The sequence below is a fragment of the Schistocerca cancellata genome, chromosome 2 (genome assembly GCF_023864275.1).
Source record: "Schistocerca cancellata isolate TAMUIC-IGC-003103 chromosome 2, iqSchCanc2.1, whole genome shotgun sequence".
NCBI classification, from domain to species: domain Eukaryota; kingdom Metazoa; phylum Arthropoda; class Insecta; order Orthoptera; family Acrididae; genus Schistocerca; species Schistocerca cancellata.
In genome coordinates, this window is record NC_064627.1 from 750,985,535 (window position 1) to 751,003,979 (window position 18,445).

An 18,445-nucleotide genomic window follows, 5' to 3' on the forward strand; every position below is an offset into this window, starting at 1 on the left:
AGGACATCACACTCATCCATACCCGAGGCAGGATTCGAACCTGCGACCGCAGCAGCAGCGTGGTTCCGGACTGAAGCGCCTAGAACCGCTCGGCCACCGCGGTCAGCTGTTTCCGCTCTGCATGCCCACATTCTGGTCCAGCTCATTGAAAGAAAAATTTCTATTCTCTCATTTCTTTAAAGGATGAGGACTATGATTTTAAATAAAAGTATGAAGTTCCTATCAAAATTGTGTTGGGAAAATTTTCTAACATACAACACTTAGAAATTCACTATCGGTACTTGAAAGCAAGTCTTTCTATTCTAACAGCACATTTAGCAGTTCAGAGGCGACCTTTACCGTACGTGCCTAGCAGATTATCTTTCGCTTTGATTAAAATTACTCAAATAAAAGCGCAGACGCGTTGAGGTGACGTGGGGTAAGTCCCGGCACACTCGCTCAAATTGCGTCTGTATCTCACACATGACATAGCGCTTGCTTTGCTTCAGGCTGGGTCATAATTCGTTTACATACGTCGGGGACACCAAAGGTCTTATAAAACTTCCTTGAGGAACGCCACATTTCTGACAGGAAATCCCGAATCCGGACGCACAATTGAGACGCTACACCATAGACAGGCCATCCGATTACAAGTCAACAACAAAAATAAAAAAAAAATGGTTCAAATGGCTCTGAGCACTAAGGGACTTAACTTCTGAGGTCATCGGTCCCCTAGAACTTAGAACTGCTTAAACCTAACTAACCTAAGGACATCACACACATCCATGCCCGAGGCAGGATTCGAACCTGCGACCGTAGCGGTCGGGCGGTTCCACACTGTAGTGCCTAGAACCGCTCGGCCACCCCGGCCCACGATTACAAGTCGCTTGGAGGAACTGTGTCGCACTCTCGAAGAAAATCTCGCCGCATAGTTGAAGCTACGTCGCACCTATTCTGGCAGAGACAGCAAACCGCTTTTTGTAACGTGTTATTGCCATCTTGACTCGACGCGACAATGGGTGAAATGGAACGAGCAAGCAGCCTGTACCAGGGAGATAGTCCAAGTGAACTGGTAACGTACAATTGGAGCTGAAGTAAATTTCATTGTCGATGAGTGATTAAGAAGTTCACCACAAATCGTACCAGATGAGGCCAAAAATCCCGACAGCCGCCTTAATAGTGTGTTGGTCTGGTCCAAAATAAGAGCGCAATACAGCAGCGATCCTGCGTGACGTGGGTTCGGCAAGCCCTTCGTAAGTTTCCGTAAGAGTGTGGCAAGAGATGTCTACGCACTCGTCACAAAATTCCCGTGAATTGCTTGTCGAAACTTTGTTGGAGAGAAGCTGCTCTCTGATAGCTTCCAGGTTTGTTCAACAGACTTTCAGATGAGGCTGATTTGGTGGGCGTGACATCAACGTGAGTTCAGTAAAATGCTCCTCAAACGGCTGTAGCATGATTAAGATCTTGCGACATGGACAGTTATCCTGCGGGAAGATATAATCGCCATCGGGAATGATATAAACGCTGAAGGGATGGAGGTGGTCCACAATAATTTTCACGTAGTCCGCAGCTATCATGGCGCTTTCAATTGTTACCACAGGTCCACTGGAAGCTCAAGTGACTGTTACCCATAGCATAATACTGTCTCAACCACCTACGTCAGTGGGGTGCAGGGCATGTTTCGAGCAGCCGTTCGTTTGGATAACTACGTATCCAGAAGTGACCATCGTGTTGGTGCTACAAGTCATCCAATCAAGCGACTTGTTATTATTGATTCACAGTCCAGTGTCAATTATCCCGTGCTCGCTGCCATCATAGTTAACGATGTCGTTGGATCAGCATGGGAACATGGAGGGGACCTGTGTTACAGAACCAAATTGGTAGCAATGCACAGTGTGCATTGCTACCAAATCTATCGAAGATGGCGGCCACCAGCCTTTCCTTCCTGGTAGTGGTATATGTGGTAATGCTGCACTTAAATTCATTGACAAATCAATTAAATTGATATGCAAATTAATTAAGCGAGCAGCGCGGGGTAGCCACGCGGTCTATGGGCGCCTTGCCACGGTTCGCGTGGCTATCCCCGTCGGAGGTTCGAGACCTCCCTCGGGCATGGTTGTGTGTGTCGTCCTTAGTGTAAGCTAGCCTAAGTTAGATTAAGTAGTGTGTAAGCCTAGGGACCGATGGCCTCAGCAGTTTGGTCCAATAGGAACTTACGACCACCGCTACCAATTGAGCGAATTAATTAAATTCAAAATGACTGGAAATTAAAAATGGCGAGAATTTAAAAACTGTCAGGAAATTGAAAAATGATGGGAATTTAAAATTTTGGAGCCCTAGTTCACAATACCATCACCCGAGAGCGCTGTCAGACTGCCCCCTCTACCCTCATCCCACTTTTCCACTCTTGAAATGGCGGAAAAAACCAGTCTGTGCTGAGCTGCTGGATAGGAAGGTAGTCTTTATTTATTTGTTTGTTTTTGCGGGGAATGTGCTCCTCGTGGTGTTATCCTGTTGCTGTGTTATACAACAGCTGGTTCCACATTCCGCTTACCCCGCGCCAGCTTTCTGCGTGCCCTGTCACCACTTTCGGCCGCCCACCACCCTCACTTTCTCCGACAGCCGCCCCCACTCGTGAATGTGCGGGAGAAACAATAAAGTGGAAGGTACTATCTTTATTTTTGGAGGGAGATGTGTTACAGTGACGTGATGTTGGTGTTGGACTGAGAGGAGTTTAATAAGTCTATTAGCTATAAGCACACAGCTAAGGACCGAGCGAGGTGGCGCAGTGGTTAGCACACTGGACTTGCACTCGGGAGGACGACGGTTCAATCCCGCGTCCGGCCATCCTGATTTAGGTTATCCGTGATTTCCCTAAATCGCTTCAGGCAAAAGCCGGGATGGTTCCTTTGTAGGGGCACGGCCGACTGCCTTCCCCGTCCTTCCCTAATCCGATGAGACCGATGACCGCGCAGTTTTGTCTCTTCCCCCAAACAAACCAACCAACCAACACAGCTAACGACTGTGTCTACAGCCTCCTACACGAGGAGTGGAAGGAGATGATGATGGGCGAGTATAGAGGGAATACTTTTCAAAAAAATGGTTCAAATGGCTCTGAGCACTATGGGACTCAACATCTTAGGTCATAAGTCCCCTAGAACTTAGAACTACTTAAACCTAACTAACCTAAGGACATCACACACACCCATGCCCGAGGCAGGATTCGAACCTGCGACCGTAGCAGTCCCGCGGTTCCGGACTGCAGCGCCAGAACCGCTAGACCACCGCGGCCGGCGAATACTTTTCAGCAAATAATGGTGATGCAGCGGGATGGACTGAAGATGCACTTCACAACTCATAAAGACTATTTCTTATGCTGGAACTGTTCGTGTTTCTGAAATGGCCGGTCAATACACAGTGCAAGACAGGACTTTGTGCTCCACCGCCATCCCTTTTGAACGACCACGTGTATGTGCCTCGCTGTTTGACGTCGGCGTTCACAACAGACGCCTCCCGCTGCATTTCTGTATGCCCTACTCGACAAACACCCTGCAGCCCTGGTGCTCGAAACTCAAATAAACAGTACTCTCTCTGTTTCTCGGCAACTTCGCCCTACTCCACTGCCCCCGACAGGTAACCTTGGTATAGCTGCTGAGGAACGTGTACACTGATACACGGTTAAGTAGGGACAGGGCAGCAGACTATCACGGAAGTGTAGGAAGGTCAATACATGAACCACAACTGATGAAATAGGCGTCAGTGCTCTAATTGCCGTGAGAAAACCAGCACTCGTAAACAACGGGTCCTAATGCAACACACGCACTGGAAGTTGAGAAAAGTCATTGTAATAACACAAGTACTGCAAAAACCGACCGCAAAAGATCACGGGAGGAGAGAGTGGCGACAGCTGCACATCTGTTGGCCTCGATTTGCGGTCACAGACTAAACAGCTTAGAAAGAGTCTTACCTCCCCTCCTACCTCACCTCTTCTCTCCCCCTCCTCACCATAGGTATGGATACATGTTTTCCAGGCCTGTTCTTTCCTGTTGCTGATTATACACAACGAGATTCACTTTGCCGTTTCCGGTCTGCATTAGTCAGCGACAGATGGACAAAAAGACTCGAGGAAAGGACGCATCCTGCAAGCTGTTAAACATATTTATCAGAAAGACTTGTCCCCCTGAAACAATAGCGAAATACCTGACTATCCTTCATAGATGAAGAACTGAGCGGTAAACAGCAGCATGCCTTCGAACGCTCTGTATGTGCCGAAACTCGAGTAAGTAAAATCAGGGTCACGTAGGAAAAACACTGAAATAATACGTCCCGCTTGAACTAAACAAAAGCGGATCTTTATACTGGTCGTCTCACCGTGCGCGATCCGCCGCGTTGGCCCCTGACAGATGGAAATAGAAAGCAGTGTCCATCGCTGCATTCGGTTATAATCCGTCATCGCTTGAGTTTATTCTACCTCTTCATGTAAACCACACGAAGGCTGTCTGGCAGCGGTTTCAGACGCTCCACTGTACTGAATAACAGCTTCTTGTTAAGTGTGTGTGTTCCCATGTACTGTGGAAAGATGAGATATTCCGCTAGTTTCACAGAACGTCGTATTTAGGGACATCTACCAAAGTAAAATGCTTGTTGACAACACCCTAGGTATTGCCCTGGAAAGAACGCACACACAACCACTGATGGATGTTGGTGTTGAAAGAGCGGCATTCCTGCTGTATAGGCGGCGGATGAATAGGAGATGGAGGAATTTTACACAGCTCACTTGCTTCTCGTGAAGTAACCCACTGCATGTCTGCCTGAAGTGCTGACATTCTTAACAGGTCAACTGCTGTAATGTTATCTCATTTATTTTGAAAAAAAGTTGGCGAACAAACAAGAGCACTCATTTGTAGCATGAGGTTTTATCATCGTGTATTCTCCAAGTGTGGTTCTTATGCCTACTACAAAGAACTTTGTACCGACAGATCTCACCTCACAGCGTGTAAAGCGTGTAGTCTTAAGCTTTTGAAAAGAATACTGTGACGGTAACAGTGCAAACAGCGGTTATAATACTAAAATCAATCAAATCTCCAGTTAAATAAGTATAAATTCACTCTTGTGGATGGAGAATGATGATCGATGGGGAATGATCACATACAACAGAACATATGCTATGTAAGGAATCACTCAAAACGCAGCGCTAGCTTGAACATTAGACTGAGGTCATAAGAAATGCACAAAACCCTACAGCTAATACCATGGCTTTTTAGCAGAATAAATTTTGCCTACGACTTGCAATCATGTCTTTCCATTCAACCTCAAGCTTGTGCTGGAGATGTCTTTTTAATAATTAGCACCGCAACTGGCGAATCGTATCCTTGGCATAATAGTCCCAATTTCTAAACGAACTGCCCTTCTTTGCATTTTTTCGAGCTTATCTGCTACGGATCTCATCAGTCTCTCTGCGCCTTCTTCCTGTCCCTCAGTCTTTGACCCACCCTCGCTGCAACATTGTCTATGTGATCATTTCAATTTAATTTATACACTGACCAGAGGTTGGGTAGCACTATATCTACAACCTTCTGCGTCTCGTGGAGGAATAGAACGACTTGAGTTAATGCAACTGGAGCATGTGTTAAGCACTCGGTGGAAGCGGAGCCTGTTGTCATACATCCACCGATCGTGTACATTATGTAAGACCACCGTTACACAGTGCTGCCTCTCACAGCATGAGGCGGTAGAAGAAGACAGTGTGACCAGTTACGGTGGCGTTTCTTATTGTCGAATGTGAAAGACTTCGCATCATATGAAAACTGATAGAAGGACGAGGGGTTTGCTACTGCTCACAGCATGGTGGAGACTTAACAAACAACAGGTACTGCCTTCCGAAGGAGATCACCTCTACATTGTTCAAGAAACCCACGTCAAAAGCCCATCTGCATTCAATAGGTCGCAATATCACAGGACAGTAGCTAGTTAGTGGTGTTGTGGTGGTGGTGGGGGGGGGGGGGGAGAGGGCGGATGAAGATTTTAATCAACGTTACATAGTGTTCTGCGGACAAAACCATTTCGGAAGAGGTCGAGAGCACAGGGACTGGGATTGCGTGCGTTTCTCACTTAGCAGAGTAGTAATGACGAGGACTGGAAACATTTATGCGACCAAAAACATTTTCATTTCTTTATCTCGTGAAGCATAGGCAGTATACAGTATCCCATTGACCAATCGAGTTGGTGGAAGAATGGAATGATTTACCAGAAGAATTTCCAACCAACCCATTGAGAATGTGGCAGAGCATGTGTCTTTGGTCATCACTTGTAAGCTTATAGGCAGTGACGTACACATTTAGCATCCAGAAGGCATTACCATCATGCATTGGATATATGTACATGTCTAAAACCTACACCATGATACGGATGGTTCAAATGGCTCTGAGCACTATGGGACTTAACATCTGTGGTCATCAGTCCCCTAGAACTTAGAACTACTTAAACCTAACTAACCTAAGGACATCACACACATCCATGCCCGAGGCAGGATTCGAACCTGCGACCGTAGCGGTCACGCGGTTCCAGACTGAAGCGCCTAGAACCGCACGTCCACACCGGCCGGCTCATGATATGGACACTGAACGAATCGTGCGCTGTATTCTCATTCCAATGCCGTAACTACAGTTCCGCGAAAATTAGTTCCTAACCAGATCAACGCAATCCCTTATAAATTGCATATTCGGCTTTCAGATGAGACGAATTCGATGGTTAAGGTGTATTCCTCAAACGATAGTCAGTTGCATGGGTAACGATTGGTGTGTTTGTGTTTGTGTGTGTGTGTGTGTGTGTGTGTGTGTGTGTGTGTGAGTGAGTGCGTTGATGGAGATCTAAAATGCAATGAAAAGTGTTAAAGCACGGAGTACCAACTTCGAATGCAGTGAGCACACACGTTTGGTATACCGGTCTGACATTATTCACTACAGCATCATAGCGTTGCACTTCTAATGAAATAGGAAGATTGAACTTATTCAGACTAAGAATGGAGTCATCTCCTCAGTTGGAGAGTCACTCAAAGTCTTTAAACTGAATGACGGACGAGTTTTTAGAAGCAGGATCTGATGGTTGCTATACTTTCAACCACCTCTTTCTGGTATTTTTCAGACGGTAAATATGCAGTTAAATCCTCTTTCTATCTACAATGCAAATCAGTTGGCGAAGCGAACTTCCTGTCACCGTAAAAACGCCGCTACAACCCAAATACAGAAATTACAGGGAGGAATCTATTGCTGTGGTAGTATCGGGCAACCAGTAGACGCAGGGAGTAGCAGATGCGATTCCCTGTCTCTATCAGCGGCAGCCGCCGGGGCCCGCTGGGGCGAGCAAAACAACGTCGACTGTTCGTTCTGGGCAGCTGTGGAGAGTCGCAGGCAAACTTCTCTACCATAACCTGACGCCATAAAAACGCTGCATTCCTCGAGCGGGGCAATGGTCTCCTTTGTTGGTGGACTAGCACAGTGGTGAGTTTGAGTTCTCTATTTGTCAGCCCCACCTCCATAGGGAGGGGGGGGGGGGGGCAGCGTCCGCTCTAAAAGTTGGAGACTACAAATGAGATACTTTCTGTCAGCCATCTGTTTTCAAAGTGTGACGCAATAGCTGCGTTGTAAAAGCGATGCAACCGCCGTCTAGGGGTGCCGCCAAGGTAGCTCAGCGTGTTCGGCCAAAGGGATAGCTGCTCTCTGTAATAGAAATAAGTGAGTGAGTGGATCAACAATAAACTTCAGCGGGTGTCATGGAACGAGTAAATGTAACGAGCAACATGGGATTAAAAAAAGGGGGTACTGTCATTGATTAGTAATCAAAACGTCCTTGATCTTGGGTTCAAAACTCTCCACTGCATACACTTTCATTAATTATCAGCACTGGCAACCGAGACTTCCGGTGTAAGAAGTCAACGGCCTTGTCAAAGAGCGCGGATGAGCGGACGGAGCGTCAAGCCACTCTCTTGTCTTTGAGGTGGGAAAATGCCCCTTAAAGCGGAAGAATCAGCAGTGATCAACGGCTTTTGGGTGCAGATGGAAATGAAAACCACTGCTTGAAAGACGCATAACGTGTATCCATAGAACTTGTGGCCTCTAATTGAAAAAGTGTCATCATGATCTCTCCATTGGCAAAAGATTCCAAAAGAGCCCCGCATTCGGTTCTCTGGGAGTGGAGTGCTAAGCGGGAGGTGACCATGAGAAAAAGATTGAATAACCAACGAAAGGATAATGTTGAATGTCAGAAGCTTCAACATGGTAGGGAAGCTAGAAAATCTAAAAAGTTAACTGCAAATGTGTGTTACTGTGAACAGTTCAGTGATAGGATTCTTCTTATCCGAATCGACAGCAAACGAACAACGACAACGATAGTTCAGGCATACATACCGCCGTCGCAAGCTGAAGATGAAGAGACAGAGAAAGTATACTGAAAGGGTAACACACTACCCAAAGGGAGATGAAAATCTAATAGTCATGGAGGACTGAAATGCAACTGTAGTGTGAAGAGTAGGAGAAACGGATACAGAAGAACATGGGCTTCTGACAATAAAAGAGACAGGTAAAAGACTGGGTTCTGTAATAAATTTCAGTTGGTAATAGCGAATTCTCTGTTCACGAATCACAAGAGAAGGGGATATACTTGGAAAAGGCTTAGTGATACGGGAAGATTTCATTTAGGTTGTACCATTGACAGACAGAGATTCCGAAATCAGATACCGGATTGTAAGGCGTACCCAGGAGCAGATACAAACTCAGACCACAACGTAGCAGTGATGAAGGGTAGGCTGAAGCTGAAGAGATCAGTCAGGAAGTATCAATACACATAAAAGTGGGATACGGAAGTACTAAGAAATGACAAGACACGCTTGATGTTCACCAAGGCTATGGATACACCAGTAAGGAGTAATTCAGTAGGCACTACAATTGAAGAGGAATGGACATACCTAAACAGGACAATCACAGAAGATGGAAAGAGAAACATAGGTGCAAAGAAGGTAACTGCAAGGAAACCATGGGTAACAAAAGGAATATTTCAGTGAAATTAAAAGGAAGGGTGGTAACATTCTCTGTTAAATGCGGAGGAGAGACCGTATAGGTAGAAAGAGTACATTGAAGGCCTCTATGAGGGGAAAGATCTGTCTCTTCTGATACAAGAAGAAAAGTAAATCAATGTAGAAGAGATAGGGGATCCAATTTAGAATTTAAAAGAGCTTTGAAGGACTTAAGATCAAATAATGCAGATGGGATACATAACATTCCATCAGAATTTCTGAAATCAATGCGTGTAGTGGCAACAAAACGATTATTCGCGTTCTTGTGTAGAACGTATGAGTGTCTGGCTACATACCACCTGATTTTCGGAAAAATATCATCCACGCAATTCTGAAGACTGCAAGACCTGACGAATGCGAGAATTTATCGCTCAATCAGCTTAACATTTCATGCATCCAAGTTTCTGACAAGAATAACATACAGAAGAAAGGGAAAGAAAATTGAGAATGTATTACATGAGGATCAGCTTGGCTTTAGGAAAAGTAAAGGCACCAGAGAGGGAATACCGACGTTGCGGTTAATATTGGAAGCAAGTCCAAAGATAAATCAAGACAAATTCATAGGATTTGTCAACTTGGAAAAAGCGTTCGACACTGTAAAGTGGTGCAAGATGTTCGAAATTCTGAGAAAAATAAGTGTAAGCTGTAGGGAGAGACGGGTAATATACAATATGTACTAGAGCCAAGAGGGAATAATACGAGTGGACGACCGAGAACGAAGTGATGGGATTAAAAATGTTGAAGACATGGATGTAGTCTTTCCCCCTACTGTTCAGTCTGTACATCCATGCAGCAATGATAGAAATAGAAGAAAGGTTCAAGAGTGGGATTAAAATTCAAAGTGAATGGATGTCACGGATACGATTCGTTAATGACATTGCTATCCTGAGTGATAGTGAAGAAAAATTACGGGATCTGCTGAATGAAATGCACAGTCTAATGATTACAGAATACGGATTTAGGACAATTCGAAGAAATACGAAAGTAATGAGAAGTAGCAAAAATGAGAACAGCGAGAAACTTAACATCAGGATTCATGCTAACGAAGTAGATGAAGTTAAGGAATTCTGCAACCTACGCAGCAAAATAACCAATGACGGACGGAGCAAGTAGGACATCAAAGGCAGACATTAGCACTAGCAAAAAGGACATTCCTGGCCAAGAGAAGTCTACTAGTATAAAAAATAGGCTTTAATTTGAGGGAGAAGTTTCTGAGAATGTACGTTTGGAGCACTGCATTGTATGGTAGTGAAACATGGACTGTGGGAAAATTGGAACAAAAGAGAATCGAACCATTTCAGATGTGGTGTGATGTTGAAAATTAGGTGGATTGATAAGGTAAGAAATGTGGAGTTTCTCTGCAGAATCGGAGAGTAAAGGAATATGTGGACAACACTGACAAGGAGAAGGCGCAGGATGATAAGAGACTTGTTAAGACATCAAGGAATTACCTTCATGGTAGTAGAGGGAGCTGTAGAGGGCAAAAACTTCAGAAGGAGACAGTAACTGGAATACATCCAGCAAATAATTGAGCACATTGATTGCAAGTGCTATTCTGAGTTGTAGTGGTTGGCACAGGAGAGGAATTGAAAGGAATTTGTGGCAGGCCGCATCGAACCTGTCGTAAGACTGAAGACACAAAAAATAAATAAATAAATAAAAATAAAAAATAAAAAAAATGCGTGCACACGCCATTAAGAATGCATTCCTTCCCACCGCACACACACACACACACACACACACACACACACAAGCTGCTTCTGTGAGATGTAAGCGATTCAAACCCCTACGCTTTTACATATATTTTAACCCCAGTTAAATTATCTTTTAAAAGGAATTCACCACAGAAATTCTGCGTTGAGATTCCTACATGCAGACGTACGCATGTAAGCACACTACATCGTTGGTATATTGTACAATTTCCGTTGCTGATCAACACTATTGTGACTGATTCTGTAAATAACTGGCATTCTGATGAAGTCAGTTAAATGAGTATGGAGTGCTCCTCAGTTACAAGCAGCACTCATGGTGAGTTAAGTAAGAGGGATTGCAGCAACCCGTAACAGCAGATCCTCTGACTGTGTTGTGATTTATTGGGTAGATATTAAAGGTCAAGGCAATTCCCTGAGATATACCAGACATGAATTGCTAATCTGATAGTGTTGGTGATTTTGGGTTATCTGCTGTGGTGTTAGATACGTAATGAATCTAACCATATGCGTAGGAGTTGAGGTGACGTATTCTGTACGTGTGATGCGAGTAATGAGGGTTTTCAAATTGGTAGTTGATTGCTTATTATGTGAAACTATATTACATAAAACCGCAATCAGTTCTTTGCCTTTAACAATTTGTGATTGTTTATCTACCGAAAACACTTACATTAGTCTAAGCTCACCAATAACATATTAAGACTTTGGAATGCTGTTTGTTGCAATTGTTGGAGCAGCTATAAACATATCTTGCGGATTCTCTGTATTTTATAGTCGACTCGCTGACAAACACGGATCTTCCATGGAGTGAGTTGCTGTGTATGATTGCAGAGTACAGAGATGCCGTGGTAGCAGACCTCCTCGCAGCCTAATTGGAGACAGTTCGGATCGGAGATCTTGTATTTTTAGGTGCCGCTACACCGATGATACATGCTCCTGAGTTACTTGTCCCGACAGCTGTTCAGGATTCGCATTCTGTAATATTTTACTTCGTTTTCTTTGGTGAGGGATTTTCGAAAAGCTGTATTTAATAACTCTGGTTTAATGAAATAGTCATCGGGGATGTCACTGTCGGTGAAGGTGCTGGCTTACTTATGATCAGAATCTCTTTGGATTTGCTACCAGATTTCTAGGTAGAGTTTCATTGTAGACACTACTGGAAAGCATCCTGCAGTGAAGTTCGTGCTAAGTGTCAAGCATCAATAAAATGTCGCCCTCCGCTTGGGGATTTGTTTTCTTGCAGTTCTTTGAATCTGATTTGCTTTTATCGTTGGATCTGCAACAGTTTACTGATCAGTTTGCACTAATCCTTCTAGCATATGAATCTAGTGAGCAACATATAACACGATTCACTTTCGTACTCTTGCATCCTATCGCATGGATCGTTAAAAAGAAGCAAGAAGTCTTTGCTATTAGGGAATAGATCATACATGGTGGGGAGTACGTAGACTGCAGCAGTATTCACCCATCAACAGTTTCATGAGCATTTTTCTTTAATATCATATGCCCCATAGAAACCAGGGTTAATACCCCTCCTCCCCTTTCAGCCCTCTCACCAGCGTGTTTCCATAAGTGCAGCACTACATGAGTCTGCAGACAAGCTCTCTGATGTGTCAGATCAGTACACAATATTGTTTTCAAACGTCGAGTTTGCAATATACCCATCCTCTGCACAACATCTTGAACCTCATCTAAGTACAAACCGAGTGTTACTACACTTATCATGATCATTCTATACAAAATGCACCCGCCAGGTTAGCTAAGAGCGCTAATGTGCTGCTTCCTGGACTCAGGTAGGCGTTCTGGCCCCAGATCGAATCCACCCAGCTGATTGACGAAGAGGACCGGTGTGCCAGCCAGCCTGGATGTGGTTTTTGGGCGGTTTTCCACATCCCACTAGGTGAATACCAGGCTGGTATCCATGTCCTCACTCAGTTACACATTCGCACTATTTCATGGTTTACACTAGAAGCAGACAGCTAGGGTACACTAATTCAGTCCCGGGGCATATGGGGTGACGGCAGGAAGGACATCCGGCCACCCCTTAAAATTAACCATGCCAAATCCGTACTTAACCCTGCCGACCTTGCGCCCGAAGCGGGACAAGGCAGTATCACAAGAAGAAGATTCTATACAAAATGGATGCATATAAATCATCGGGAAGAGGGGTATACTAGGATTTTTTTAGTAGGCTGGTCTAGAAGGCAAGCAAGTATTCTCGTATAAAATCAAACAATATATGAAACGCTATCCAAACAAATATGAAAAATGCAATAAAATCGGTAAAATTGGGCAGGAAACCGGGTTTAATTGTGAAAAACTGATGGGAAATACGTAAAATTGAGGGAAATATGACGAAATATGGAAAATCGCGAAAACATAGAAGAACTTTGTAAATTGGCTAATCATACATAAAATTAGAGAAAAAAAATGGCATGAAATAGACGGAAATGAGCTGGGCTGAGGGTACCCAGACACCCATCGGCGAGAAAAGCGTAAAAATTATGCTCTGCGTGCACTCAGTTTTAATTCTCCATCTGTAAACTAAGTGGGGGTTCGTAACATATACTTCAACAAAGATGATATAAGTATTACACAGAAGCGCTATATTAAGATGGCAAAACATATGTCTCCCACACGGGACAGTGTTCTCACAGATGCAGTAGAATATAGATATTACCAAAATACGGCTGGTTCTCACAACCAATGCTATTCCACAAGTAGAAGAATCAATGTATTTAACAGACTTAAGGCATTCCCCAGCGTATTCTGTAGGAGAGTGAACTGATGCTACATGTTTTTGCTTTAATATTGTCAGGACCGTTACTCTAGAGATGTGGTGTCAGAACGAAATTGCTGTGTTATCCTATACATGAGCAAAATGGCCTAACCTCAGGGCATGACTTCTGTGTGCAAGTGGACGGCTACCTGGGATGTGGTGATGTTACTGTAAACCACAATAAGACTGTTACATCTCATTTGGCTACTGATCGTAGTGTTTACTTCCTCGTAAGATGTCACTGTTTCTTCGTACGCATTTTCATGCAATAGGACGAGGGTGGAAACCCAATGTATCAACTAACGAAAACATTCATGTCGTTTTCCCTTGTTCTATTTCCTAGTGAGGTATAGTCACATCTGTCAAAACCGCTACTACTATTACTACTACTACTACTACTACTACTACTACTAAGAACGACTGACACGGGAAATGTTACTTAGCGTACGTACATTTCAGTAGAATCAGAGCAGCAGTGGCCCGACTTCGTTCTAGTTGGTTTATAATTAGTTCGAGCCGTGGGTGTACACCTACGATACCTTCGTGATGAGGAGCAGCTTGGCAACTTCCTAGGACACCAGAACACCCTCCACACCAACATAAAATTCACGATTGAGGTAAAAAAAGGATCGACAAATACCCTTTCTAGATGTGCCGGTTGCAGGAAATGGGGAGGAAGCTAGTACATACATCTAGCAACACGCAGATGAGTTACACATGCATAAGCCCTCAAATCATCAAAAAGCGGAATGATCAATATGCTCGAGACGAATATGTGAGATGCAGCACTTAGATAATTCTCTGATGAGCAATGGGAGCTCGACCCATTGCATAAGAAGTGTCACGTCAGAGGAGGAAAATGTTGGGTAGAGCCTTTTTACGATGTATTCATATCGTGACCACCGATGATTGTCTACAGTCGAAGGTAGCTTGTAGGCAGCCCCATTCCTGTTCTACCCACACCTGTGTGTTCAGTGTCATCTGCCTGTAACTGTGTGTTAAGTGTCCTCTGCCTGTAGGGTGGGAAACCTCTCTCAGTTGTGGTGGCTCTGAGTAACAGTTTCTAAGAAATCTTCCAATGTGATGGGTGTCTTACGAAATGTTGTACGAGTGATGACTGTGGTTTACTGTATCCTTGTTATTGGTCGTGACAGCAGTGTCATGTCTGAAGTGAGCTAGGGAAAATAAGACCTTGTGTGGCCATCACCAAAAAAATTGAAGGTGAGCCTCGATTTTTCCGACAAGTATTTAACGACAATTCGTACTAGAGTATTTGACGTGTTGAATGCAGCATAGGACTTGTGAAGCCGAGCTGGCACGCTGCTTGCCAACAAAGAAATTCCGTACTATGATCAATGTGCTGGAATATGTAAGTAGCTGAACTCTACAGGCATACGAAGCAGTCTGGCATACTTTGGTGCATATATGTCGGAGAATTAATATGAATGGACATGCTGCACAGCCATCTGTCTATGAATATAGTATATAACAATGATAACGTAGTTGACAAATTCGTATGATCCGGATGTAAAGTCTTCGATCGTTATGAATGTAAACATACGTCGGAAACGTGTAACATAAGCCTCAAACGTACTAACACAAACTCAACTGACGAGTTCCAACTTGACCGTCCGAATACAAAAACGCCATTGTGTTGGCTGGATTAATAAAAAACCATAGAAAAAGCACTGTATTAGTATCAAAAATACGAAAAAAGACGGAAACTCCCAGTTGTCAAGTGTGGACAGTTTGTTAATTATCAGTCTGCACTCGATTTTGTTTGACTCGAAGTCCTGTATGTTGAATCATTTCATGGAAATGGGGAAGTCGAGAAACCTCGTGGGGATGAGATGTCTGGGGATAAGGTGATGTTTTCATAGAATTTAGCTATACCCTACAAAGTTACTCTTTCTATAATAAACATGTCAATGTTTTGTGATCTGGCATACGCCGACTATCATGCAGGAGCATAAATAAAAAACGCATTGGTGTTCAATTGTAATTATATCCTATATTACTCAACAAATACGAGGGTTGTACAAAAAATAATGCACGGAATTTTTTTCCTTCAACAATTCTTTACTGAACATAATGAGAATTACACACACGAAGGAATGGTGTTTTACCTACACACGCTATTTTACCACGTAATCTCCATCCTGTTCTATAGGCTTCCTCCAGCGCGAAACAAGGGTGTGCATGCCCTGTCGGTACCAGTCCTTGTCCTGGTGGCGGAGCCAGTGATTCACTGTTTGAATCACCTCCTCAGCGACCTCAAAGTGGCTTCCACGAATGGCGTCCTTTAATGGCACAAACAAGTTGAAGTCTGAGGAAGCCAGGTCACGTGTGACATGTGTTACAGCCGCGGATGGTCTCTCCGACCGCTGAAAATCGTGGAGCTCCGCTGAACCACCTTCTGATGACCTCACCCTACGTGCCCAGCGACTAACTGTACTTCTATCGACAGCAGATTCTCCATAGACCTTGCACAAGCGTTTGTGAATATTCCCTGCAGATTCTTTCTCAGTAGTGGGAAATTAAATGACGGCACGTTGCTTCTAACGTACATCACGTATAGACGGCATTTTGAAATGTCCTGCAACTACGCTATCTGTCGGAAGTGACGGAAACCTGTCGCTCTCACTCAGGAGACTTCAAATAATACATACGTAACATTTATCATTCTTAGCATTGTTTTCGGCTGAGAAAAAAAAATGCAGTGCATTACTTTCTGGGAAACTCGCGTATGTGGTGACTGATGACGATGTGGGAGGAGGTTTTTTCTACTGGACAGTGTGAAACGATACTCAGGTGAGTACGTACACATACTCATAGGTGAGTGTGTACGCATCATAAATTTTTTCGGACACTGTACACCTACAAATGATAGTCGGAAATGTTGTGATGTTGGAATGTAAAGTTATTGTGGTTAGTGCTCAGGCGTGTGCAAAGAAACTGACGTAGGTGGGACTATGTCCAGTCATAAGGGACAGAATTGTGCTTCTTAATTGGAGGTCGCTTACAAGAGGTAAGTTGACGTTAAATAGAAATGCTCCAATGGATTTTCTATTGCCAAACATGGAACACAAGTTGAAAAAACACATGTGTCTCTTCTTTGATCTTTGAGTGACCAGGTTTCTCGCGTTTTTTCTGTGGTCCACCAGCATCCTTGAAAGGGATCAGAGCTTTCAGTTATGGGTGACTGCGACGTCTGGTTGCATTGGCTATGGCTTTGGTTTTTTAAATAAATGATAGCTGATAATAGGTGTGTGGTATACGCCATCACTCAGCCTCTGGCCGACAGCGGCGGACTTCAGTCAACACGCGCAAATCGCCGCCAGCCGCTTTGCTGCAAAGATAACACACTCGGACCGGACATATATACATATCAAAAAAATTTTTGCATCACCCCGGTTCCCAGAACTCCTGAAGACAGACGTTGACTGTGGATATGGTATCACAGGCACAGTCCCTTTGACTGTTCAGAGCTGTCACTAAACCCGCCCAAAGATGTAAACAACCATGGACAAAGTGCGCCTGTTAGGCGGAGAGGGTCCGACAGCCGATCAGTTTCAGTCATTCCATCAGGAAGGAAGTACACGGCTCGTGTTGTCTGTAGTTCAGCCATTACTAGACGGTCAACACCACGGTTAGATCGCGTCCGCATTGTTACTTTGTGCCAGGAAGGGCTCTCAACATGGGAAGTATCCAGCCATCTCGGAGTGAACCAAAGTGATGTTGTTCGCACATGGAGGAGATGCAGAGAGACAGAACTGTCGATGACATGTCTGGCTCAGGCCGCCCAAGGGCTACTGCTGCAGTGGATGACTGCTACCTACGGGTTATGGTTCGAAGGAACTCTGACAGCAATGCCACCATGTTGAATAATGCTTTTTGTGCAGTCACAGGCCGTCATGTTAACACTCAAACTGTGTGCAGTAGCCTGCATGAAGCGCAACTTCACTCCCGACGTCCACGGCGAGGTACACCTTTGCAACCACGCATCGCGGTACAGATGGGCCCAACAACATGCCGAATGGACCGGTCAGGATTGGCATAACGTTCGCTTCACCGATGAGTGTTACAAAAGCCTTCAGCCAGAAAACCGTTGAAGACGTGTTTGGAGGCAACCCAGACAGGCTGAATGCCTTAGACACATTTTACAGCGAGTGCAGCAAGGTGGAGGTTGCCTGCTGTTGTGGGGTGGCATTATGTGGGGCAGACGTAAGCCGCCGTGGTCATGGAAGGCCCCATAATGGGTGTACGATACGTTAATGCCATCCTCCGACTGATAGTGCAACCATATTGGCAGCATATTGGCGAGGCATTCGTCCTCATGGGCGACAATTCGCGGCCCCATCGTGCACATCTTGTGAATGACTTCCTACTGGATAACGATATCGCTCGACTAGAGTGGCCAGCCTGTTCTCCAGACATGAATCCTGTCGAAAATGCCTGGGATAGATTGAAAAGGACTGTATATGGACGACGTGACCCACTAACCACTCTGAGGGATCTACGCCAAATCGCCGTTGAGGAGTTGGATAATCTGGACCAACAGTGCCTTGATGAACTTGTGGATAGTATGCCACGACGATTACAGGCATGCGTCAATGCAAGAGGATGTGCTACTGGTTATTAGGGGTAGTGGTGTCTTCAGAAATCTGGACCACCACCTCTGAAGATCTCGCTGTATGGTGATATGACATGCAATGTGTTTTGATGAGCAGTGGAAAGGTCGGAAATGATGATTATGTTGATCTCTATTCCGGTATAGGTTCTGAAACTCTCGGAACTGAGGTGATGCGAACCTTTTCTTGATGTGTGTATTATCCGAGTTAAATACGTGTTACATGGAATTTGCAGTTTGTTTTAAATATCAGATAGTGATGTTTTTGAATCATGTAA